Genomic DNA, 26,889 nt, shown 5'->3' with positions numbered 1-26,889 from the left:
AGTAATATTAAAATAAGATAATTAAAATAATACTATACCTATAGAAAATGTATATACATACATATGCATAAAATATATATTAATAGTAATAATAATAACCATATAGGTGATAATAATAACGATAATAATATTTAAAATATACATAAAAATAATAAAAGGTATGTATATATAATAATAACAATAGTATAGCAAAAATAATGATAATATGTTAATGAATATGGTAATAATAATAATAATAATAACAGTTAAAATAATGCTAAAAAATAAAATAAAAAGTAAAAATAATATAAAAATCAGATTAAATCACAAAGAAGGGACTAAATTCGAAACTAAAACAGGATTTTGGGGCCAATTCGAAAGGAAATATAAAAAAGGGGCACCTATTTGAATACGCATATAATATCCAGGGGCCAAAAGGGGAATTTACCCGAACCCTTAAAACGACGTCGCAGGAGAGAGGATTAAATTACAAAACGTGATGAACTTTGAGGCCAATTTGAAAGAAATAAAAAAAAGTTGATTGCGAAACATGTGAAAAGCGGAAGGACCGCGCGCGTAATTAGACCGTCAGATGAAAACGCGCGAATCTCGAGGCGGGTCGAGCCGCTTCTCGGTCAGTTGATTAAACGGCGTCGTTTTGGGGCTTATGGGTGCCGACCAAAACGACGCTGCTTTTATAACACCTATATAAGTTAAAAATCAGCCTTAAAAATCATTTCTACCGTCAGTTAAGAAAAAAAAGAAAACTAAGCTCTTTCTTTTCTTTGCAGGTCCATATGCCGGAGAGGACTCCGGCCATCGCTCCGCCGTGGCTCCGTCGCTCCGGCCACCGTACACGGTGGCCGGAAATCGCCTCAGGTATAAAATTTTTTATTTTTTATTTTTTGTTTTATATATTTACTTAATGATGCATATTGTTTTGATAAACATAAATGATATGTATTAATAACGTTTCAAAGAAAGAGTAAGAGAAAGGGTAAAATGATGAACAAATAGAAAAACAGTAGATAGACCTTTAGATCAGCCTTCGAAATTCTTTGCTGCAAGTTCGTATTTTTATTTACTAAACCTTTTGATGTGAATCTCTTTTTTCTTCTGAGAATCATAAAAAAACCCCCTGTACAATGGTTTTGCTTGGCTTTTTATAGCCATTTCATTTCCTTTTTTTTTAATATCTATCTATTCTTCCATTGTTGCTGCAGACAAATGGTAGTGGAGCAGAGGCGGTGGTGGAGGTGCCACTAACACTGAGGCAGTGGTTGGGGTCAGAAGACCCTAGACGCGGCGCACCTAGGGTTTGAAATTCCTGTTGTTTTGCTCTAAAAGTTTGGGCTACATTATTTTGGGCCTATTGGGCTTGAGTTGTAATGGGTTTTGGATAGGTTTGAATTGGGTCCCAAAATTGGGCTTGTACACCATTCATTGAATGAATCAATGAATTTATCTTTCAAAAAAATTATAAAAAATTATATTTGTGAAAATTAAAAAAATCAATTAATTCATTAAAAAAATTGCACACAATTCAGCCTTCAATTATCAAAATTAAATTAATTGAGTTTTTCTGTTGATGATTTCCATTAACAGATGCTAACGTAACAAGTAAGAACACTTTTATGATAACATATAACATCTACGTAAAAAGGTAAAATAACGTAAATAATCCATATTAATAAATAATTTAGAATATATAAAATTAAAAAATATATAAAACTTTTTAAATATATTAAAATTTAAAATTTTATTTAATTTTAAAAAAATTTGAAAGAGAATGTTTATAGAAAAGCAAGTGAAGGCTTCTCGATGGGACTACTGACCTTTACTCGCAATATTTTATTGGGTAAATTATTTTATTATTAATTTTTTTATTTAATCACTATACTTTTTAAAATTAAATATTTTAGTCATTTTTCTATTAGTTGTCGTTAAATAAGTATCGAAAAGTTTATATGAAATTTTTATTGATTTATAAATTTAATCCTCTAATATTTACAGGTTCTATTAATTTGATTATAAATATAGAAAATTTAAGAATTCAGCCTTCAATATTTATAAATTTTATCATTTTATTTTAAATTTTAAAAAATTCAATAAATTTAACCATCAAAATTTATCTATTAAGTTCGACGACGAGACGAAAATGGTTGAGCAATTTTTTATATAATTTGTTATAATAATTTAATTTAGAAAAGAAGTTATATGTCCATATTGTGTTCACATGTTAAAATCCTAACATAACAGAAGCAAAAACGTGGGGAATTATACCAGATGAATGGATAGATAACTAAAACAGCTGTATTTTTTTTTCTTTCAACAATCAAACCTTAAAGCAAAATATTTGATCAATTGTTCCATCGTTCAAGTATGAAACAATCATTGAAATCTCCCCTTCTTTTTCTTTATTTTCAATTCAATTTATTGAATTAGAATTTAATTGATAAATTTTGTAAATTTCGAGGACTAAATTTATTCAACTTTTTTAGAATTCGAACTAAAATGATAAATTTTGCAAACACTTATGGTTAAATTTCTTGAATATTGTATATTTAGGATCAAATTGATAGAATGTGTAAATATTGGAGAGCTAAATTTGTTATTAGACCAATACAAAAAAGCCACATCAGCTTCCCGTCACTCATTTAACGACAACTAACTTGAGAGTAATTAAAATATTTTATTTCGAAAAATTTAATGATTAAATCAGAAAAATTAATAGTTTAGTGATCAAAATAGAACAAAAATTTTGTAGTTTATCCTATTTTATTACCATGTTGTTTTTTTTCTTTTGTCTTAAACGAAATTATGTAACTTCAATCCTTTTATAATTCTTCAAATATATTTCAAATATAATTCTTCCATAGGAATATCTGCATAATCATGTTTAGATTTTGCTCTACTATTTATTTGGTTTAGTTGATGATTATTTAATTTAGACTAATTTTTTGTTTATGTCTAGATTATATAAGCAAATTTTTAATTAAATCAGCTCTAAAATTTAAATTGAACACGAAAAAGTTAATTCTATTATTTTTGGGTACCAAAATATATAACTTTTGTCAAATACAAGTGTCAAATTGAAAAAAAATGATACTAGCTCCACATTAGAAAAAAGTGTCAAACTCATATACCAAATGATATATTAAGCCTATTGAAATTCATTAAATAAATTATAAACAATAATCTATATTTATATTATTATTTAAAATTTTGACTGAGTTGGTGTCACTCTTATTTAAATCTCAACCCGGTTGTGAATTTACTAAAACCTCTTTATTTTTACAAAAGGACAACTATTATTTTGACTTTTTGAGGATATTTTTATCTTTTATATTTTATATAAAAATCTAGAAAATACATACACACGATGGAATTTGAACCTAAAACATAAACAACTATTTTATCAATTTTACCATCTTACCTAAAGATATATTTAGTGTTTATATCAGTTTTTTTAATAAATTTATGAGATAATTGTTCTCACCCACATTTTTAATGTGCCATAATTTAGGCTAATATAGTAAAATCGCCTTAAACTGTTACACTTTGTTTAAACAAACTCTTCTATTATTTTTATAGTTAAATAAGCTTATTATCTATGATTTTATCTAAGGAAAAATATTTTGAATAGTTTATTAAATAAAAAGAAAAAAAATTGAATAGTCTTAATATAGGATCTGATCATTGTCGAAACCATTCTTTTGAAAACGGGGATCGACTTTGTTTGAAAGTGAAAATTAAAACGGGAGTCGCCACCAATCTTTTATCAGGTGTGATCGGATCACCTTTGTTTTAATAAATCAATTTTAGTTTACTAAAACAGGGCCTTTGGTCTCTGAAACTTGAGAGAATGAGTTCGAGTCGGTTACGTGCGAGGAAGGATTAGCACCCTCGACACGCCCAAAAAATTGGTACCGAATTGATTAGTTAGTGTCTTAATGTCAAAATTAAAAATCGGAAGGGACTTGAAATACGATCTTTTCTATTAATACTGATTTTAAAATTCTTGAATTAGCTTAAATCGATTTGTTTAAAGATTTCCTTATCTCGAGATATCGGAGTATCACATCCCGTAAGTTAGGACACAATACCATGAATTCCCGAGCACAAGGTCGTCTTTTAATTTAAATTGGAAATCCGTGCATTTCAAAACTCAAAAGGATATTTAACTATTTAAAACCAATGAGAGAACCGAAACCCCGTAAGTTAGGGCACAATTCTTCGATGTTCCAAAATGCGAAACATTGCCTTATTTATTGAAATTAATTAAAACATGAGAAAAATATTCCAAAAGTGAGAAATTAAAATAGATAAACGACGCAAAAAATGATATCATTAATGAAAAATATTAACATGGAATACTAGAATATTAGAATAACAATAACAATGATATTTACAAAAAAAAGGAAAATAAACGCAAATCATGTACTAATAATAAAATAGGAAAAATGATATATTTGGTAATAATAATATAAAATAATAATATGTACATAAAATACATATTTATATGTGCATATAATAAAAGTATTTAATAATAATAATAATAATAATAATATCTACAATAAAAGAAAATATTAGGAAACGTACATAAAAAATATATGCATAAAAAATTTACAACAATAATATAAAATAATGATATATACAAAAATATATATATATGTACATAAAATATACACTAATGTAATAATAATTATAATAATACTAGCAATAGTAATAATTAGTAATAATAATATATACACCATATGGTATTTAAAATATATATATATATATGTATATATAATAATATTTAAGAATATATACATAAGATGATATAAAATACATACATGGAATAGTATAAGAAATATATAACTAATTGCATTAAAAAATATATACATAATATATATAAAATACATATAATATATATATACGTATTAGAAATGATAAAATTATTAACACACTACATAAGTAAATAAAATATAATAATAATACTAAAATAATTAATTTAAATAGTAAAATAACTAAAAGGATTAAATTGAACTAAAACAAAATATTTGGGGTAAAATTGAAATAAAAATAAAAGGAAAGGACTATATTGAACACGCAAGGAAACAATGGGGGCCAAAACAGAAAATATTCCTTCCCATCAAAACTCAAAGACATCAATGGGACTAAATTGAAAATTACGACAAATTTCAGGGCCAAATTAAAAAAATGAATAATGACTTAATTGCAAAGTAATAAAGAGCGGAAGGGCTAAAAGCGAATTAACCCTTCCTTTAAAAAAAACACGCGGATCCTAGGCGGGTCAGGTCGGGTCGGGTCGAATCGGTCCAAGTCAAAACGACGTCGTTTTGGGGTTTAATGGCCAACCCCTAAATGACGTCGTTTTTGGGGCTATAAAAAGCCCTTTTTCTTCAAAAAAATTCATTCTTGCACTTGAAAAGAAAAAAAAAAGAGAGAGAGGGAGAGAGGTGAGGTGATTTCTGGCCACAAAATCGGTCACCGGACCACCGTGAACGGTGGCTGAAAAAGGTAAAAAAAATTGTTTTTTTTAATAATATATATATATATATGTATATAAAAAGAAAGAAAGAAAAAAGATTCGAAAGAAAAGAAAAAAGAAAAAAAAGATGCAAACCTTTCTATTGATTTTCTTTTGTATTCAAAATTTGGAGGGATTTTTGTGTTTGTCTTTTTTTTTTCAATCTTCTAAAAAACCCCCCTTACATGATTTTTGAATGGCTTTTTATAGCCATCTTTTACATCATTTTCTATTATTTCTTTTTCTATTTCTTTTGTAGGTGATGGTGGCAGACAATAGATATCAAAAATGGGAGGAAAATGGGGCAAGTGGGAAAGTGGCTAGGTGGCTAGGGTTTTTTCCTTTCTCTTTTTGGTGGAAAATGTTTAGTACTAGTGGGCTAGGTTTAGGGTTTGTGAATTGGGTATGTAATGGACCATTGGGTTTGGGCTGTTTAACTATTGGGTTATTTGTAAATGGACTGGGCCAAAATTGGCCTATAACAGCTGCCCCTCTTTGCTCATTATCGTATAACGGGAATAGAGCAAAGACATAAAGAAAGGTCAATTTTGCCCGGTCTTGCCAAGTATTGATTTCTCTGGTGCTCTCCTTGTTCAGGTAGTCTCATACTAGCCCACCGCATCTTGTAGCTTTGGTTCAATCCACTGCATCTTCTGACATATGCCTTGTAGCTTCAACCTACTTCGATGTAGTTTTGAGGGTATGAAATTTGTGGCTTCAATCTGCTTCACTGTAACTTCTGAAAGGTGAGATCTACAACTTCAGTCTGCTCTTCTATCGCTTCAGTGAGATAAGGTTTGTGGTCTTTTCTTCTGCGACTTCAAGGGAACAAAATCTGAGGTCTTCAATCAGCTTCAATCTTTATTCTTTACTCAGCATGTGATCCTGATCTCAACTTATTTCTCGCAATAGAATTGATTCCGTAGAAATAGTCATTAAAAATAGAAATTGAAAAAAATAGCTCAGTACGTGAGCAAAGGCTCAACTCACTTCTCGCAATATGAGTTGATTTTTGAAAACAGAATTTGCAAAACAGATTTTGAAAATACCTCGGCATGTGACCCGAGGCTCAACTCACCTCTCGTAATATGAGTTGATTTTTGAAAAGCATAAATTTAAAAAACATTAATTGAAAATATCTCAGCGTGCCCCGAGGCTCAACTCACCTCTCGCAATATGAGTTGATTTTTGAAAAACATAAATTGAACAGAAATTGAAAATACCTCAACGTGTCTTGAGGCTCAACTCATTTCTCGTAATATGAGTTGAGTTTTGAAAGAAAAATTAACAATACCTCAGCGTGTCCCGAGGCTCAACTCACCTCCCGCAATATGAGTTGATTTTTTTGAAAAGCATAAATTAAAAAACATTAATTGAAAATACCTCGGCATGTGATCCTGAGGCTCAATTCACCTCTAGCAATATGAATTGATTTTTGAAAAACATAAATTGAAAAACGGAAATTGTAAATACCTCGACATGTGACCTGAGGTTCAACTCACCTCTCGCAATATGAGTTGATTTTTTTGATGAACAGAAATTAAAACTACCTCAGCGTGTCCTGAGGTTCAACTCACCTCTCGCAATATGAGTTAATTTTTTTGAAAAAATAGATTGAAAATACCTCAACGTGTCTTGAGGCTCAACTCACCTCTCGCAATATGAGTTGATTTTTTTTAAACAGAAATAAAAAAAATATCAAAATACCAAAAGATGTCAACCAGTGGAACTCAGGTGTCTTTTCCTTTGATTCAAGATGACTATCATCACATCCTCTCGCTCTCTTTGGAGTACTCAGAGATGTCATGCATAACGTTATCATGATATGCATATGTTTGTCTTAAATGCCTTTATGCCTACATGATTATGCTATGCGCCTTTGGCATGTTTGTCTTATGTCCTCTTTCGTCATGATTTTTGATGATTTGTGTTCATTGCTTTGACTCTTGACTTTTTATTTAGGCCCTGTACCCATCCTCAAGCTTCATGAGTAATCTACATTTCTCAGATATCACTCTTTTGCCCCTAGTTGAACTTTGTCCTTGCGTTGAGGCTCTTGTACTTATCAAGTTCTTATCCAGGTAATGCTTAACATTTCTTTTGTTTAGAGTATGTCATTTCACTATTTATCATGAAAATAAACGACATAATGAGATGCATGAAAATGGTTAGGTAGGGACAAAGGGATACCTCACATTTATTTATTTCAAACGTGGCAAACAAAGAAAGTTAACCAATGATAATGAGAAAGTGTCATAAAGAGAAAACGGATCGTATTCAATGGATACAGATGCTCTAGATATTCAACACACGAACTCTTCCACGTTTCTTATCAAGAATCTTTTCTAGCATGGCTTCTTGCGTAGAAGATTTCGAGCTACTGAAAAATGCTTCAAATGCTGTAGTTTTGCTGTTTAACCCACCGTTCAATCGTCTTGCTCTTTAAGCCTGGGTTTGCTTCATTAGAATGCCCTTTCGGGTTTTCATCCTAATCTTTTGTGTTAATCAAGATACCCTTTTTGGGTTTTCACCTTGATCCCCTTTTTTTTTTAGGCATAATATTTCTTCACAGCATCTGAATTCACTGAATTAGGTAACTCATTCCCATCCATCTCAATGAGAATCAAAGCTCCGCCCGAGAATACCTTCTTTACGACATATGGCCCTTCCCAATTTGGTGCCCATTTTCCTTGTAAATCCTTCTGTATTGGAAGAATCTTTCTCAGCACGAGTTCTCCTTTGTGGAATTCTCTTGGCCATATTTTCTTGTCATGGGTCGCGATCATTCTCTTCTGGTACATCTGTCCGTGACAAATTGCCTTTAAACGTTTTTCTTCGATGAGGTTTAATTGGTCATATCGAGCTCGAACCCATTCTGCCTCCTCTAGTTTCGAATCCATTAAGACTCGTAAAGAGGGGATCTCAACTTCGATAGGTAGCACAGCTTCTATTCCATAGACCAGAGAGAAAGGAGTTGCCCCCGTAGATGTTCGTACAGATGTGCGATATGCATACAAAGCAAATGGTAGCTTCTCATGCCAATCTTTATATGTCTCAGTCATTTTCCCAATACTCTTCTTAATATTCTTGTTGGCTGCTTCAACAGCTCCGTTCATTTTCGGGCGATAGGGTGACGAGTTATGATGCTTTATTTGAAACTGCTCACACACTTCCTTCATCATCTTATTGTTCAGATTCAAGGCGTTATCTGAAATGATTCTCTCAGGCAAACCATATCGACAAATAATTTCCTTTTTCAAAAATCTGAAAACTGCAGTCTTTGTCACATTGGCAAACGAAGCAGCTTCTATCCATTTTGTGAAGTAATCAATAACCACAAAAATGAACCTGTGTCTATTAGAAGCTTTTGGGGAAATTGGCCCTATAACATCCATGCCCCACATAGAAAAGGGCCACGGAGAAGTCATGACATAAAGAGGCGAAGGGGCTACATGAATCTTATCGCCATAAATTTGACATTTGTGGCATTTTCTTGCAAAACTAATGCAGTCGCTTTCCATCGTCAGCCAGTAGTAACCGAGTCTCATAATCTTCCTAGCCATAGTAAAACCATTGGCATGTGTCCCACATATTCCCTCGTGGACATCTTCAAGTATTTTTCTGGCTTCAACATCATCAACGCATCTCAAAAGCACCTGATCTTTTCCTCTTTTGTACAGGATATATCCATCAAGAACGAATCCCGCTGCCATTCTTCTGATTGTTCTTTTGTCGTTCTCATTTGCTTGTTCGGGATACTTTTGATTCTTAATATATTCTAAGATATCATGGAACCATGGCCGTCCATCCGGCTCTTTTTCAATGCTGAAACAATGTGCAGGTACTTCATATATGCTCATTTGAAGAGGTATTATTTATGTTTCTTTGTTTGCTTTGAACATTGAAGCCAAAGTGGCCAGGGCATCAGCCAATTGGTTTTCTTCTTGTGGGAGGTAATTAAAAGTTATTTCTTCGAATTCTTTAATCAGCTCTGCCACTAGATCACTATATTTAACCAGTTTCGAATCTCTCACTTCCCAATCTCCAGGGATTTGTATATCACCAAGGCTGAGTCTCCATATACCTCTAAAGTTTTGATGTTTCATCCAATTGCTGCACGAAGTCCCATGATACAAGCCTCATATTCTGCTATGTTATTGGTACAGAAAAAGTTCAGCCTGGCAGTGAGTGGGTAATGGTTCCCTTTTGGCGATACTAAGACTGCTCCAATCCCATGCCCCAATGCGTTCGATGCACCATCAAAGCTCATCTTCCATGACTTCTTTTTTGATGACTCGTATTCTTTTTCTGCAATGCACATCAAGTCTTCATCCGGAAAATCAAATCTCAAGGGCTCATATTCCTTTGTCGTTTGAGCAGCTAAGAAATCAACTATTGCGCTCCTTTTTATCGACTTCTGACTTACATAGACAATGTCGTATTCCGATAGGAGGATCTGCCATCGTGCTATTCTTCCTAAGAGTGCCGGTGATTCCATCATGTACTTTATTGGATCCAGCTTTGAAATTAACCATGTTGTATAATACAACATGTATTGCCTGAGTCTCCGAGCTACCCAAACCAGAGCGCAACAGTATTTTTCAATGGATGAATACTTTGCCTCATATTCAGTGAACTTTTTACTGAGGTAGTAGATCGCATTTTCTTTCTTTCCTGACTCGTCGTGTTACCCTAGTACGCAACCCATTGAATTTTCGAACACAGTCAAATACAATATCAATGGTGTTCCCAGAGTTGGAGGTACTAGCACTGGAGGACTAGACAAATATTGTTTTATCTTATCAAAGGCCACCTGGCATTCCTCATTCCATTCTCCAGGGTTATGTTTTCGAAGCAGCCGAAAGATTGGGTCGCATTGGTTGGTAAGTTGAGCAATGAATCGGGCGATGTAGTTTAACCTCCCTAAAAATTCTCTGACTTCTTTTTTCGTGCGCGAAGGTGGTAACTCTTGAATGGCTTTTATTTTATCCGGATCAACCTCGATACCTCTTTTACTGACAATAAAGCCTAGAAACTTTCCCGAGGTAGCCCCAAACGTACATTTGGCTGGATTAAGTTTTAGCTGAAACTTTTTCAGCCTTCCGAATAACTTCTTGAGGTTCACCACATGTTCTTCTTCCCCTCGGGACTTAGCGATCATATCGTCGACCTAGATCTCTATTTCTTTATGCATCATGTCATGAAATAACGTCACCATAGCCCTCTGATATGTTGCCCCAGCATTTTTTTAACCCAAATGGCGTCACCATGTAGCAGAATGTTCCCCACATTGTTACGAAGGTAGTTTTCACCATATCCTCAGGGGCCATTTTGATTTGATTATACCCCCGAGAATCCATCCATGAAAGAAAACAATGAATGTTTTGTTGTGTTATCTACCAACGTATCAATGTGCGGTAAGGGAAAATTATCTTTAGGACTTACTCGATTTAGATCACGATAATCCACGCACATTCGTACTTTGCTGTCTTTCTTTGGCACCGGGACTATGTTAGCCACCCATTCTGGATATTTAGAAGCTTGTAAGAAACCCGCATCGAATTACTTTTTGACCTCTTCTTTAATCTTCAACAGCATCTCAAGTCTCATCCGTCTTAGCTTTTGCTGAATGGGTTTGCATTCTGGTTTTAACGGGAGCTTATGAACCACTACATCTTCACCCAATCCTGGCATTTCTTGATATGACCATGCGAATACATCTTTATACTCGCGGAGTAAAGCAATCAAATTATGCCTGGTGCCCCCTGAAATAGAGGTCCCAATCTTCACTTCTTGCTTCATTTCTTCAGTTCCCAAATTTATTGTTTCAACAAATTCTTGATGAGGCAAAATCTGTCTATCCTCTTGTTCCACCATTCTTAGCAAGTCAGGAGACGAGACATAGTCTTCAGCATTTTCTTCGGCTTCGAATTCTCCTAAACAAACAGCCTTCTCAAAATCGATTTCAGGACTCGTAACGGGTTTGTTCATGCAATTGATATCTGAGCACCTGAAAGTTGAATGGAAAAGGAAACTATAGAGGGGCATCTAAGTATTGAAACCAAAAAACTTAGAATGTTATGGTATGGCATGAGGCAAATGTAAAGATAGGCTATGAAATGATTATGGAATTAGTGATAATGCGAAAAATTGTGAAAAAATGCATCTTCATTGATATTCATTTAAATGATAAATAGCGAATGCAAGCTCTTACAAAAGAATTCTATTATATCTAAGGACATAACAGAATGTTAACGTTTGAGCATTACTCTGAAGACTTATAAACTACAAGAAGATCCTCGGCAGTCCAATTGTTCAACATGAAACCCGGGGGATAAGGGTGTAACTTTGAGACGTCTTTACTCGCGTCAGCTCCTTTGTCAATGACATTTATACTGATATTCTGAAAACCCTCTTCGATCATTAACATTGTGCTTTGTGCACTATCCTGCCCCGGGTATATCATCCTCGCAGACGTAAATGTTCTTGATAAAAGAGGGAATTTCATAAGCTCCCATTCTGGTTCTCGGCCTAAGGTTCTCGCGATCCTTCTTTTCTGATCTTTCTTCCACTGCCTTCTTCTTTGACGCATGTCTAGCTGAAAACCTAAACCGTATCGGGCCTTGTGGTGTACTGGCCTTAGAGCCCTAACTATTCCTTGCAGATATCTCCCTAAACCTCTTCTCGCTCGAGCTCCCCTTCCTATAGTCAACTTGATAACCATCCTGGTATTTCTCGACAGTTTTGGCTCGGGAATTTTGTTTCCCTCAGCGACAAATGTGGTATTCATAAACTCAAGGGATCGAAAGGAGCATTCTATAGCATCTTTACTTACTTCAATGTATGGTGCGTTGGTGGAAATAGATGCTACAATGTCTTCTTCTCCCTCAACAGTGACCAAACAGCCATCCATGATAAATTTCACCTTTTGATGGAGGGATGATGGGACCGCTCCGGCGGAATGGATCCAAGGTCTTCCCAAAAGATAGTTATACGAGGGTGTGGTGTCCATAACTTGGAACTCGACATTGTAAATGTAAGGGCCCACTTCTAAAGGGATATCAATCTTTCCCATAACTTCACGCCTTGTCCCATCGAATGCCCTTACCATAGAATGACAGGGCCTTAAATAGGACAGATCTATCAAAATTCTGGAAAGCGTGGCCAAAGGCATGACATTAAGTGCCGAGCCATTATCGATAAGCACATTCGGTATTATGTAGCCCTTGCAATGAGTCGTAACATGTAGTGCTTTCACGGAGCCTCTACCATTGGGTGGTATTTCGTCATCACTAAAAGAAATGAAATTATCCGCATTCAAGTTGTTCACCCATCTGTCCAGCTTCTCCACGGATATATTGTTTGCCACGTAAGCTTAATTCAACACCTTTAGCAAAGCGTTTCGGTGTGGCTCCGAATTTAGCAACAGAGATAAAACCGAGATTCATGCTGGTTGCTTATTCAATTGTTCCACCACATTGTATTACTGTGTTTGATAAATTTCAATAACTTCTGTGCTTCCTCCTCATCCACAGGCTTTTTAGTTTCTTGCACGGGTGAAATTTCTTGCTCGACTTCGGCCTCATGCATCACTGCTTTCCCTTTTTGCTTCCAGTCACTGTTCTTCTTCACTGGTTCGATCTCTTTTGAATAACATCTTCCACTTCGGGTAAAATGACCTACCTTTCCAACATCTCCAGTTATGGCTTTGAGCTTTTCATCTTTTGGTGTGACGATACTGATGTCATATTTCCATGGTACGGCTTTGTCATCCTTGTATGGGAAAGGAGACGGTACTTCGATTATCATTTTTGGTTTCACCGGCTCTTTCGTCGCGTCATAATAAATTACTAACGATCGATCCGCGCTATAAGGGAGACCTGATGACTGGTTGTTAGAGGTGTATACTTCTCTTTCGTTGGTCTCTTCCCTCTTGTTAAGGACCTTAATCTTCTTATTATCCATCCAGTCTTGAAGCAACCTTTTAAATTCCTCACACAACAGAATGTCGTGTCCCACAATTCCATAGAAATTGCAAAAACTTTGACCTTCTTCTCCGAGAATTCTATCGGGGTGACAACGCAATCCTTTCTTAACCACTACCTCCCAGATTTTCTGCAGAGGCGTCCTTATTTCCGAAACACATCTTCTGACTTTCCATTCGTCTTCTTTCCCCACTGTACTCACATTCCCTCCATCATAGTTAGGGAACGGGTTCCCAGTTGCGTTACTGGCACTATCGAACCGTAGGATACCCGCGTCAATAAATCGTTGAACTCTCCTCTTAAAGGCTAGGCAATTCTCCGTGGAATGCCCCTGGTTCCCCACGTGGTATGCATAACTAGCGTTTGGATCGTACCACTTTGGGTATGGAGGTTTAAGGGGTACCATGTAATGGGGAGAAATCAGCTGTTTCTCCAAAAGTTTTGGGTACAATTCCTCATACGACACAGGGATAGGAGTAAATTGCGGTCTCTCGGGATTAGGCCTTGCTAGTCTTGGTTCGTTTCTGGGCTGGCTTTGAGCGGGTATTGTATTTTGTGAGAATATGGCGGTTGGTCTCGGGTTACTTGTGGCGTAAACAGGGTAAGAAGAGTAAGGAGGTGGTGTTTGGTAGTAAGGGGTTTGAGGAGGATAATAGAAATTCAGAGGTGGATAATTTCGAGGTCGGGGTTGGTTTGGATACGGATTAGGGGTATAACAGCTTTCCATTCTCACCATGTGGGCTTCTGGTTCTTTATTCTTCATGGGTACTACCCTTCTTGAACTTTCTTGACCTTCCATTCTACCGCTCTTGACGGCGTTCTCTATAAGCTCACCGGATATTACAATATCCGCGAACTCCTTCATGGCGCTTCCCACTAGTTTGTCATAAAACGGCGTCTTTAAGGTGTTGATAAAAAGAACGGTTATCTTCGTTTTAGTTAGTGGATGTTCCACTTGAGCTGAGACGTCCCTCCATCTCTGCACGTACTGTCTAAAAGTTTCTGACGGCTTTTTCTCCATCATTTGTAAAGTCATCCGATCAGGCACCATATCTGATACATGCTTGTACTGCTCACAGAATGCCGACGCCAAGTCTTTCCAAGATCGGATCCTTTCCTTACTGAGCTGGTTGTACCACTGAAGAGCCGATCCTACTAGACTGTCTTGAAAACAATGTACAAGTAGCTTATCTTTGTTCACGTAACCGGTCATTTTTCAGTAAAACATGACAAGATGTACTTTTGGACATCTTGTTCCATCGTACTTTTCGAAATCAGGCACCTTGAACTTCGGAGGCAGGATTAGGTCAGGTACCAAACTGAGTTCTTTAGCACCTAGTATCGAGAAGGCTTCAGTGCCTTCTATTACCTTGAGTCTTTCTTCCAAACTCCTATACTTCTCTTGCGCCTCGTGATCATCTATTTTCAACTTGGCTATTTCGACTAGATCATCTAAATCTGGAACTACAGGATTGGTAGGGGTTGCTCCGAGATTTGACATAAATGTTCATTGCCCTAGATGAGCAAATGGCATAGGTCGTTGTTTAAAGCCTGTGGATTCCCCTTGAGTATACCCTCTTTGTGCTACGTGGGCATGTGGTGGAGTGAATCCTGGGGGATAGAGTACATCTTAGTCATGATTAATTCTTGATTGAGGTTTCATACTGTTGGAGTTCTGCGTGGGTCCTTTTCCTTTGACCAAAACTGATATCATCTCCATCATTCTAGCCATTTGATCCTTTTTTTCAAGTGATTCCTCTCGAGATATTACTATCAAATCCCTCGTTTCTTGCTGTGACTTAGCCAGTTGTTCTTGTAATTCCTTCTAGACTCTTTCCATCCTTTCGATTCTTTCATTGAACTCAGCCTCCATTCCTCTAGCTTGTCGACGCGTTTTATACGAATGACATGGTTCTAGATTTGAAGTGTTGTAACTTAGGGTTATATGATTCTAACCTTAGCGAATGATTATGGGATATGTATATGCAATGAATGGATGAATGAATGCAAAAAGAGGCGTTGATTCCAATTCAATTTCATTAGAAGAACTTCACTAGAAGAAAAATTTCTTTACATAGAATGAATGATTACATATACGACTTTGCCCTAATGCCCAAAGTCTTAACTTTCCTAAGAAGCCAAGCTAAGCTTCGGCCTCAGTCTGATTCCTACTCGTACTTTAAGCTTAATATATCAGCCTGAACTGCCAAGGTTTGCAAGTGATCAGCTATCTCCCGAACCTAAGCTATAGCTTCGCCCATGACATAGTCTCTATCTCTAATCTGGTTTTGAGAGTGGTGAAGTTGTTCTCTGTAATGGTCGTTGTTTGTCTCAAGAAATTCCACTCGAATTTTGCTATATCGCAGTGCGGTCTCGAGTTCTTCTATTTTTCTTTTCAACTCTTCGATCCTGCTCAGACTAGCCTTTAGCTTAATTATCGAATTATGGCTACGATGTTACTAAAGTAATCTTTCCAATTTAGCCACCTGAGCTCGTAACTTCTCCTTTTCGTTTTGGGTTTCTAACAAACTCTTCTTCAGAGTGTCCTCTTGTACTCGGGCATCTTGAAATCTTTTCTCCCAATGGTCGGCTCTAGTCTTTTCCTCTTTAATATCTTGATGCCGTTGCTCTGACATTTTACCTAATTCGGCAGTTTTTATCGTTATACGAAGCTTCTTGTAATCGGTTTTCAAACTATCTAAATCTTCCTCGGCCTTGTTCTTTTCTTTCCTTAACTTCTCGGCCTCTAGCTTGTGGATATCGACGTCTAACCCCAACTTCATTTTATCTTCTTCTAGCTGCTCTATCTTCTTCCCCAACTCCGAGTTTTTTTCTCAAAATCTTGCTTAATGATCTCAAACTCGGATGGGATGACCGTAAATGCTACTCTATCGGTTGTGTGTTCCCTTGATTCTGCCTAGGGATGTTGTCGTTGACTCTCCTACCCCACCACCATTCATACTCGGGGGTCGTCATCAGGTCTGCAGTGAATCCTTTCATTCTTCGAGTTTGGTTCTATGCATCTGATATCTCACGAACCCTCTTTTTATAATTGTTGTCTTTATAGGGGAACTCACATTGTGCCAACCCTTGTGTCACCGGTATAAACTACCTTGATCGATACTGCCTTAACACTATCAGTGGAGCGTATCCAATGGCTCCCCATATTCCAGCCAGAGGGACCTAGTCAAAATCACCGCACCTATATAAGATCTCGTCAAGAATCAACCACGGAGCCCTCCATTCAACGTCTTCAGCCCGTAAATTTTGGAGAATAGTTATCCACCTCTCTTCGGAGATGTCGTCCCGCCTCGATGTGACCACTAATTCTCTTAATGAGGAATAATCCTTAGAGAATACCCGATAAGAGACCTTCTCCACCTTCCAAAAATAACTGTGGAACCAAGCCAAAAGAAGCTGTGCGCAACCAATAAATCTTCCCTCGCCCGCTCTCCGGCATGTATTCAAGGATCGGAAAGTTTCTACTAGGATTGCCGGGACGGGTGTGGTACCTTTATCAAGTCGATCGAATAAATCTAAGACGGCTTCATCTATGTGTCCAAGTGCTTTAGGAAAGACGATCAAACCGTAGAGACTTAAGGCAAAAACATCAACCCTTTTCTTCGAATCCGGGTGCACAAGAATAAAATCTCTCAAATTCCTCCAAGGAATACATTTACTATCCCCTTTTTGCTTGATGCGGGCTTCAACCCATTGCTCGCTCATCCTCGTGATATTCATCAATTTCTTCAAAAAGGGAGGGACATTAACAGGTCTTGAATAGGCCCTATCGGCCTGAATCTTCGGGCAATTAAGTAACGCCATGTATTCCTCCACCGTAGGTACTAAATCAACTCCTCTGAAAGTGAAGCAACTGTAAGCGGGGTTCAAAAATTGCGCGAGGGCCCGGAACAAGTACTTGTCCACCTTTACATCGAGCAAATAGGGTAGGTCGCCGTAGTTACAATAAAAGAGTTGTTTGACTTCGCCATTCCAACTATTCCATATATCCCTTAACTCTTGCAGGTCGTTCTGAGTCACACTGATGCGAGTGAAATCCCACAACTCCGATTCATATCCCTCGGTTAAACTATCTCCTTTCTCCTGTTGCATTCTCTCAGACCACACTCGGACGGCCGCATTATCCTTCATTCTATCAAGAAATCCTTTTTCCATGCTAAACTATTCTAATTAGTAACCGAATGTAAATCAACACCCTTTTATAATGAAATTTCATGCGAAAATGATCAAAATACAACAAGTTAGTATTATATACAAAGAATAGAATTCAAAGCAAATAGTGAGTAAATAAGCACCTAATCAGGTAACCACTAGGGTTTGGTGTGGTTCTACCTAGGGTAGGCTCCTAGGGCTTATTACATGTAGTTTGGTTCTAAAGTAAAGGTACCTGAACCAGCAGATTCCTCGATCCTCACCCATTATAGGTTCATACAGACCGATTTCGATTCAGGGGAATACATTTCTTTACGGCTATACGGAGGTGAAAACCTCACGAAGACGCAGGTACGGATGTATCCCGAAAGCGATCCACTATCCTATACGGAGGTGAAGACCTCACGAAGGAGTAGTTTTTCACTTCCACTTAAGAGGTGAAATTAACCAATAATGCGATGCGATATGCAAAGATACCTCAAAGAATTAAACCACTTAAAGCAAGCATATTATGAAGAGAGTCGCGAAAATAACAGACAACATGCAATGTAGTAAATATAAAATCGATTTTCGATTTTTGACAAAAGACAAAAAATAATCAATTTAAGGCTCAACTCTCGAGCATCCCCAGTGGAGTCGCCAAGCTGTCAAAACCATTCTTTTGAAAACGGGGATCGACTTTGTTTGAAAGTGAAAATTAAAACGGGAGTCACCACCAATCTTTTATCAGGTGTGATCGGATCACCTTTGTTTTAATAAATCAATTTTAGTTTACTAAAACAGGGCCTTTGGTCTACGAAACTTGAGAGAATGAGTTCGGGAGTCAGTTACGTGCGAGGAAGGATTAGCACCTTCGACACGCCCAAAAAATTGGTACCGAATTGATTAGTTAGTGTCTTAATGTCGAAAATTAAAAATCGGGAAGGGACTTGAAATATGATCTTTTCTATTAATACTGATTTTAAAATTCTTGAATTAGCTTAAATCGATTTGTTTAAAGATTTCCTTATCTCAAGATATCGGAGTATCACATCCCGTAAGTTAGGACATAATACCATGAATTCCCGAGCACAAGGTCGTCTTTTAATTTAAATTGGAAATCCGTGTATTTCAAAACTCAAAAGGATATTTAGCTATTTAAAACCAACGAGAGAACCGAAACCCCGTAAGTTAGGGCACAATTCTTCGATGTTCCAAAATGCGAAACATTGCCTTATTTATTGAAATTAATTAAAACATGAGAAAAATATTCCAAAAGTGAGAAATTAAAATAGATAAACGACGCAAAAAATGATATCATTAATGAAAAATATTAATATGGAATACTAGAATATTAGAATAACAATAACAATGATATTTACAAAAATAAAAAAAATAAAAACAAATCATGTACTAATAATAAAATAGGAAAAATGATATATTTGGTAATAATAATATAAAATAATAATATGTACATAAAAATACATATATATATATATATATATATGTGCATATAATAAAAGTATGTAATAATAATAATAATAATAATATCTACAATAAAAGAAAATATTAGGAAACGTACATAAAAAATATATACATAAAAAATTTACAACAATAATATAAAATAATGATATGTACAAAATATATATATATGTACATAAAATATACACTAATGTAATAATAATTATAATAATACTAGCAATAGTAATAATTAGTAATAATAATATATACACAATATGGTATTTAAAATATATATATATGTATATATAATAATATTTAAGAATATATACATAAGATGATATAAAATACATACATGGAATAGTATAAGAAATATATAACTAATTGCATTAAAAATATATATACATAATATATATAAAATACATATAATATATATATACGTATTAGAAATGATAAAAATTATTAACACACTACATAAGTAAATAAAATATAATAATAATACTAAAATAATTAATTTAAATAGTAAAATAACTAAAAAGGATTAAATTAAACTAAAAACAAAATATTTGGGGCAAAATTGAAATAAAAATAAAAGGAAAGGACTATATTGAACACGCGCGGAAACAGTGGGGGGCCAAAACAGAAAATATTCCTTCCCATCAAAACTCAACACATCAGTGGGGACTAAATTGAAAATCGCGACAAATTTCAGGGCCAAATTAAAAAAACGAATAATGACTTAATTGCAAAGCAATAAAGAGCGGAAGGGCTAAAAGCGAATTAGCCCTTCCTTTAAAAAAAACACGCGGATCCTAGGCGAGTCGGGTCGGGTCCAATTGGTCCAAGTCAAAACGACGTTGTTTTGGGGTTTAATGGCCAACCCCTAAATGACGTCGTTTTGGGGGCTATAAAAAGCCCTTTTTCTTCAAAAAAAATTCATTCTTGCACTTGAAAAGGAAAAAAAAGAGAGAGAGGGAGAGGGGTGAGGTGATTTACGCCACAAGACCGGTCACCATCTCGTCACTGAATCAGTAGGCCAGCATGTCCAAGACCACCCAACCACCGAGGACGGTGGTGGAAAAATAAAAAATTATTTTTTTTAATAATATATATATATATATATATATGTGTAAATGTATATAAAAAGAAAGAAAGAAAAAAAAAACAAAAAGAAAGAAAAAAGATTCGAAAGAAAAGAAAAAAGAAAAAAAAGATGCAAACCTTTTTATTGATTTTCTTTTGTATTCAAAATTTAGAGGGATTTTTGTGTTTGTCTTTTTTTTTTCAATCTTCTAAACCCCCCTTACATGATTTTTGAATGGCTTTTTATAGCCATCTTTTACATCATTTTCTATTATTTCTTTTTCTATTTCTTTTGTAGGTGATGGTGGCAGACAATGGATATCAAAAATGGGAGGAAAATGGGGCAAGTGGGAAAGTGGCTACGTGGCTAGGGTTTCTTCCTTTCTCTTTTTGGTGGAAAATGTTTAGTACTAGTGGGCTAGGTTTAGTGTTTGTGAATTGGGTATGTAATGGACCATTGGGTTTGGGCTGTTTAACTATTGGGTTATTTGTAAATGGACTGGGCCAAAATTGGCCTATAACAATCATATCTACTTTTTTTAACACAATGCATAGATTTACTCATTACCCTCCTCAACCCATAAATAATAAGATAATGCACTTCAGCATACTCGAACCCACGCCCTTCTTCATTGGCAACAATGTCCATGCCAATTGAACTAAGACTCCATCAGCAAAAGAAATAAATTTTAAATTTGTTGAAAGTGTTTATATACATAACACAATTACTCTTTTGAAAATTCTAATTTCTATTTTAAATTTTATATTGATGTTTAAGTGCATATAATTTTAAATTTTATTGTTTAAATAAAAAAAATAAGATATGAGCCTAAAATTCAAACTATTTTTAACATTAAAATAAAAAGTTTTTTTAGTAAAAATCTTAGGTTAAGGATATAAAAATTGTATAAAAGTTTTATTTAAATAAAATGTAATAGTTTAAGAGATTTTTAATATATTAACCTTTAATTATTTATTTTGGGCTTAATTAATTGAGTTCTTAGGATTGAGTTTATTATGGGCTTTGGTGAGTTGGTTTATTTTGGATTATACCTAATCTTTAGGTCTTTAGATCTTCCACAATGGACACATATCCATTGTTTTTCTTTTCTTTTCTTTTTACATGAGAACATGATGGGCCTCTAATTTTTAAGATTATTAGAATGGTTAAATTTCAATTTGATTTTAATATTTCACTCATATTTGAGATTTAATTTCTATATTTTAATTTTAATATAATTTAGTACCTCAATTTTATAATGCCATTAGTTAGTCTAAATACTTTGTTTTAATTAAAAAGGTTATGTGAATTTTTAATAATTGTTAGCATTATTAAATTTTTTATTAAATTCAGGTCCATTAGAATATTATTTTTTGTTACATGAATATTAAGTAAATATTTTTTTATTTCAAAATGTCACAACAACAAATTTAATAAAATAATTTTAATAATGTTAATGAAGGACCTAAACTTTTAAATTTGAAAAGTAAAAAGATTAAATTTATGAAAATAAGCGTATAGAGATTAAATTCCAAATATCTGAAGAGTGCAAGAATTTCAAGCAAATTGTGACCTTTAAACTTTTCCTTTATAATTTAGTCAATAAATAAATAATTAACCTAAACTTGGAGCGTAGGTAAAAACCATACTAATAAATTCTGCTATAAGTTTCAATTTCTTTTTATTTGGAACTTTACTTTCTAGACTTTTATTTTAGGAATTTAATCTTTTATTTTTCAATTTTAAAATTTATGTGATGGTTAATTTGATTATTTCTTTTAATGTTTTAGTGTCATATTTTGGAAAAATAAAAACTTACTTATTAGACATGTAAGTGAAAAATGACGTTGTAATGGACTTAATTTAAATAAAAGAATTTCAATAGTGGTTAATAATTGAACTTGCATTTTTAAATTGAAAATGTAGAGAAACTAGATTTCTTGAAATAAAATTAAAGAAACTGAATTTCAACGGGATTTATATTTTTAGGTTCAAATAAAATTAATTATTTAAAATAGTATTTAAAAATATTTTCCCTTAATAGGGAGAGATCTACCTATACGATGTAAAACTTAAATAATTTTACACTCTTTCATAACTTTTTATACAATTAATATTTTAATATTTTAACTGTTAAATGTATAAAGATACCAGATTTGGCATGCATGTAAATTTTTAATTCATATGATATTTCTATCGATCGATCTAAAATATTGTTTATATTAATATATATTTAGTTAGGAATTTTTAATTTATGTCAAACTTGATATGCATGATCTACACAAATAGAGTATTGTAATAGGCAAATTTTGGCCTGGGCCCCAAAAAAAATAACCGAAGCCAAAGTATGCAATCGATCAGAAATAAGTTAAAAAATAGCCAAATTGAAAGACAATCATTAAATTGTGGCCAAATCAAAAAGATGGAGAAAGCTAAGGAGTTATCAAAATTTGTTGACTTGGTAAAAGGCTAAAAATAGGAAAATATGATTTTTATTTTATTTTATTTAGTCTATTTTTAGTAAACCCCATGTATATAAATAGGGGTATTTTGTTCTTTGAAAAAAAAATAATTGACTTTTGGTATTCCTATTTCAATTTGGAATTGGATTGTTCTCTCTTTTCTTATTTCCATTAGAATTGAATTATTTTCTTTTCTCTTTCAAATACGTGGGAATTTTGTCCATTACATTTCAATTTCTTTGTTTTTTCTAAATTCATTCTATTGGTTTTAGCCCTTTTGTTTTTTTATTTGTTTTGCAATTAAGTTTTCATTATTCTTAATTTTCGCCCTAAAATTTGTTTTGGCTACATTTTGGTCTTTCTTGAAGCTGTGTGTTTTGGAGGGTAGGGATTATTTCCTTTTTGGTCCCTCCTTATTATTCGCAAGTTTAAATTGGTCCATTTTCTTTTATTTATTTCTGATTTGCCCCAGAATTTTGCTTTAAGGTTCGATTTAATCCTTTTTTATTTTCACTATTTTATTATCAAATTAACTAATTTAATATATTATTGGTATTATTTTTATGTTTCTATTTATATTTATTTTGTTATTCTAATACTATTATTATTTATCTAATCTTTATTTATCTATTTATATTTCTACTATTATTATATTTCTATTTATTATATTTTTATTTCTATTTATATACTAATATTATTTTCATTATTATTTTTCTTATATATGTTTTTCACTCTTGTTATTAACATTCTATTTATTTATCTATTTTTTACTTTTTTTGTTATTATCTATTTTAACTTTTTATATAACGCTCATTTCAAATTTTTATACATTATTTACTTTAATATTTTCATATATTATATATTTCAATTTTTTTACACGTTATATATTTTGAATTGTTTATATATTATTTTTAAAGAGTTTTATATATTATTTTATCCTGAATGGATACTATTTTTTTAAAATTATTTTATATACTTTAGATCGCTTTTATAATCGTCCTCATTTCAAAAAACCTCTCAAAATAAGGAAATATTTCGTGTTTGGAAATTCGAGAAATTATGCCCTACCGTGTTGGGTTTCGATTTTTCGTTCAACCGAATAACTGAATATACTTTTGAAATTTCGTCCATGTTTTCTTAAATTAAAATGAGGCAATATTTTGTGTTTGGAAATTCAAGAAATCGTGCCCAATCGTGCTGGGTTTAAACTTACCGTTTGACCAGATAGCCAAATATCATTTTGAAATTTCAAATGCATGAGTTTTGGAAATTATAAGATGATCTTGTATCGAGGGTTTGAAATGTTGTGTCCGATCGTGCTGGATATGATATTTTATTCCTTCTAAGCGAGAGAATCTCAATATCCAATTCTAGTTATCCAAACGTTTTAAATGAATTGTATTTTAAAATCTTTTTCAAATTTTCAACATTAGGACGTTAATTGATCAATACGGTACCAATTTTGGGCGTTACGAGGGTGCTAATCCTTCCTCGCGCGTAACTGACTCCCGAATCCGTTTTCTAGTTTTTCGTAGACTAAAAACGTTGTTTTAATAAACCGAAATACTTTATTAAAATGATCGATCACAAGATGACCCGATCACACCTAAACAAAAAAGATTGGTGGCGACTCCATTTTCGTTTTAAATTCGACATCCTTTTTTCAAAATAAAAATGGTTTCGACAAGTATGAAATATGACAGTTGGATTATAAAAATATTAATTGCATAAAATATTACGAAAAAATATAAAACCACTTAAGTTTTATATCGGTGTAAGTGGGTCCTTTGTTTTTTAATATATATATATATATATACACTATTATTTAAGTGTTTTATTGAGTTAGTCTTACCTCAATTGGGTCATCAACTCGAGATGTTAAATTACGGAAATATTTTTCTATAATTAAAAATGTTATATTATTCTAGCATATTTTAGTCTTTTCTATTAAAAAAAACCAAACACATGAATCTGGTAAGATTTGAACAGAACCAATTACATAAGTAAAACATTTACTTTACCATTTAACTAAAGCTTTATTTTGATATTTTTACACATTTTAATTTTAATTATACACACTTTATTATTTTCATCAATTGAGTATATATATTAATAATGCATTTGATTGAGTTAGTATAACAAGTCTGCTTGATACCGATTTAATATTGATAACAACATAATGATAAACGATTAAATCTATTTTTTAAAACAATTTAATATCATACATATTTCATGTATAATTATTATTAATTAGTTTCAAGCTATATGATTCATTATTTTTATATGTTATTTTGTAATACGCGTGAGGTACTTCTAGCATATATTATAATTTTTAATTAAATTTAAATAAAATAATTTTTAACTATTAAATATGAAATTAGGTGGATCTAAATGGGCCGAATTAACGAAATATCTGTTTTTGCCTGGATTTCGTGAACCGATGGATAGACCATTCATTGGTTAATGACTCGTTAGGGTATCGATTGGTGGCTCTGTTATCCGTATCTTGATGGGTAGGATATGAGTTGTGCATTGAATATAGATTTATTTAAGGTTAAATGTTGCTATTTTCCTTTGTACTTTGTGAAAGTTATAAATTTAGTTTTTTTACTTTTATTTGATCAATTTTAATCTATACATCTTTCAAATTGGTCACTTTTAACCATTGGACTTTACAAATTTTAAAAATTTACACTTGCGCCTAATAATAGCAGTTAGATTTGTTTGGTTAAATTCAATTACCAGTCTTATACTATGCATATAGATATAAATTTAGTTCATTTTCTCCAATAGGATCATTGTAAGCCTTAAGATTTTTTAAATTTTAAAATTACAGTCTTGATGAAAATAACAATCATTAATTTTTAGTGAGCAATATGTGAAAATAATAACTTGACATGGTATTACACATATGATAATATATTTGATGCATTAGATTTTAAAACAACAAAACTTTACTTAACTAATTTAAAATTATTGTTTGGTGAGGACTGAAATTTTGAATTTGAAAAGTATAAGGATTAAAAATACCAAATAAAAGTACAGGAATTAAATTGTAATTTTACAAAGTACAGTGATTAATGACAACGTTTAACCATTCATTTAACTTTTAATTATTTTTTATTTAATTGAAAGTTATTATTTATAACATATTCGAATATAGAGTAATATAAGCTGTGCATTGAGTCTTAACTTGATTGATATCGGTATTGTTATTAATGTAAGAGAGAATATAGATTTAAGTGCATTGAAACGTATTATTCTCTTATTTAAAAAATAGAAAAAGAGTATGAATAATTTTAGGCGATTATATAAAATCAGCAATATAAGGTGTCATTTGTAGGGCTACGTTAAGGGAGACATAAGACGTACTCAGGCCTTGATATGCGCGACCTACATCAATATGTCAAAATTTATGAAATTCTAATTATTATACTTTCAAGAGTTATATAATTTATATTCTTAATAAAATCTCGTGACATTATGTTACAAGACAATCAAGTATTAATTTAATTTAAAAATTATTAAAATAAATTATATTATTTAAGGATGTTTAAATTTTTATTTTAAAAAATGAATAAAATATATATGTAATAGGATTTAAACACAAGTTAATTAGATTAGTAAAACATCAACTTTACCACTTGACTAAAACTTTATTTTGATATTAATTTATACATTTTTAATGTGTACAATTTGTTATCTACATCAGTTGTATGTATTAATAATGTTATTGATTAAGTTTCTTGTGACACCAACTCAAGATTGATGTCAACACCGTGATAAACAATTGTACTCATTTAGTATGCTTAATTTGATGTATTTATGTGATCAATTTAATCTAATTTTTCTATTTTATTATCGTAGATATTTAATGTGTTATTATTAAATAGTTCCAAATCATACATTTCATTATTTATGTATTTTTAAATCACAAATTTGAATCCTAAATGCATGATTTCCGCACTTATACACGTGTAATAAAATTTCTTGGTATATTAATAATGTCATTGATTAAGTTGGTGTCACAAGTTAACTCGACATTAATTCAAGATTGATGACAACACCATGATTAACAATTCTAATTCATTTAGTTCTTAATATGATGTATTTATGTGTTTAAATTTTATTTTACTTACAATTTAATCTTTTTATTTTAATATCGTATATATTTCATATGTTATTATTAATTAGTTTCAAACCATTCATTACATTATTTATCATGTGTTATAT

At 32.8% G+C, this 26,889-nt stretch overlaps 1 protein-coding gene across 46 annotated transcripts in view; it reads right to left on the bottom strand.

Annotated features, from left to right (window-relative positions):
* Positions 1 to 26,889, bottom strand: part of LOC108484732 (caffeoylshikimate esterase-like) — a 99,944-nt gene that overhangs the window by 15,919 nt on the left and 57,136 nt on the right. The window contains exon 1 of one of the 46 annotated variants that reach the window (XM_053029643.1): positions 13,829 to 13,832. The exons of 40 other annotated variants lie outside the window; for them this stretch is intronic. The gene's annotated coding sequence lies outside the window, so the exon portion shown is untranslated. Of the gene's footprint in view, positions 1 to 1,113; positions 1,119 to 5,690; positions 5,696 to 11,276; positions 11,281 to 13,828; positions 13,833 to 26,889 lie in introns of those variants that run through there. 5 more of the 46 variants (XM_053029642.1, XM_053029619.1, XM_053029648.1 and 2 more) reach the window with 5 other exon arrangements.

Source organism: Gossypium arboreum, chromosome 6 (genome assembly GCF_025698485.1).
Source record: "Gossypium arboreum isolate Shixiya-1 chromosome 6, ASM2569848v2, whole genome shotgun sequence".
Lineage (NCBI taxonomy): Eukaryota > Viridiplantae > Streptophyta > Magnoliopsida > Malvales > Malvaceae > Gossypium > Gossypium arboreum.
This window is presented reverse-complemented; position numbering and strand designations above follow the sequence as displayed.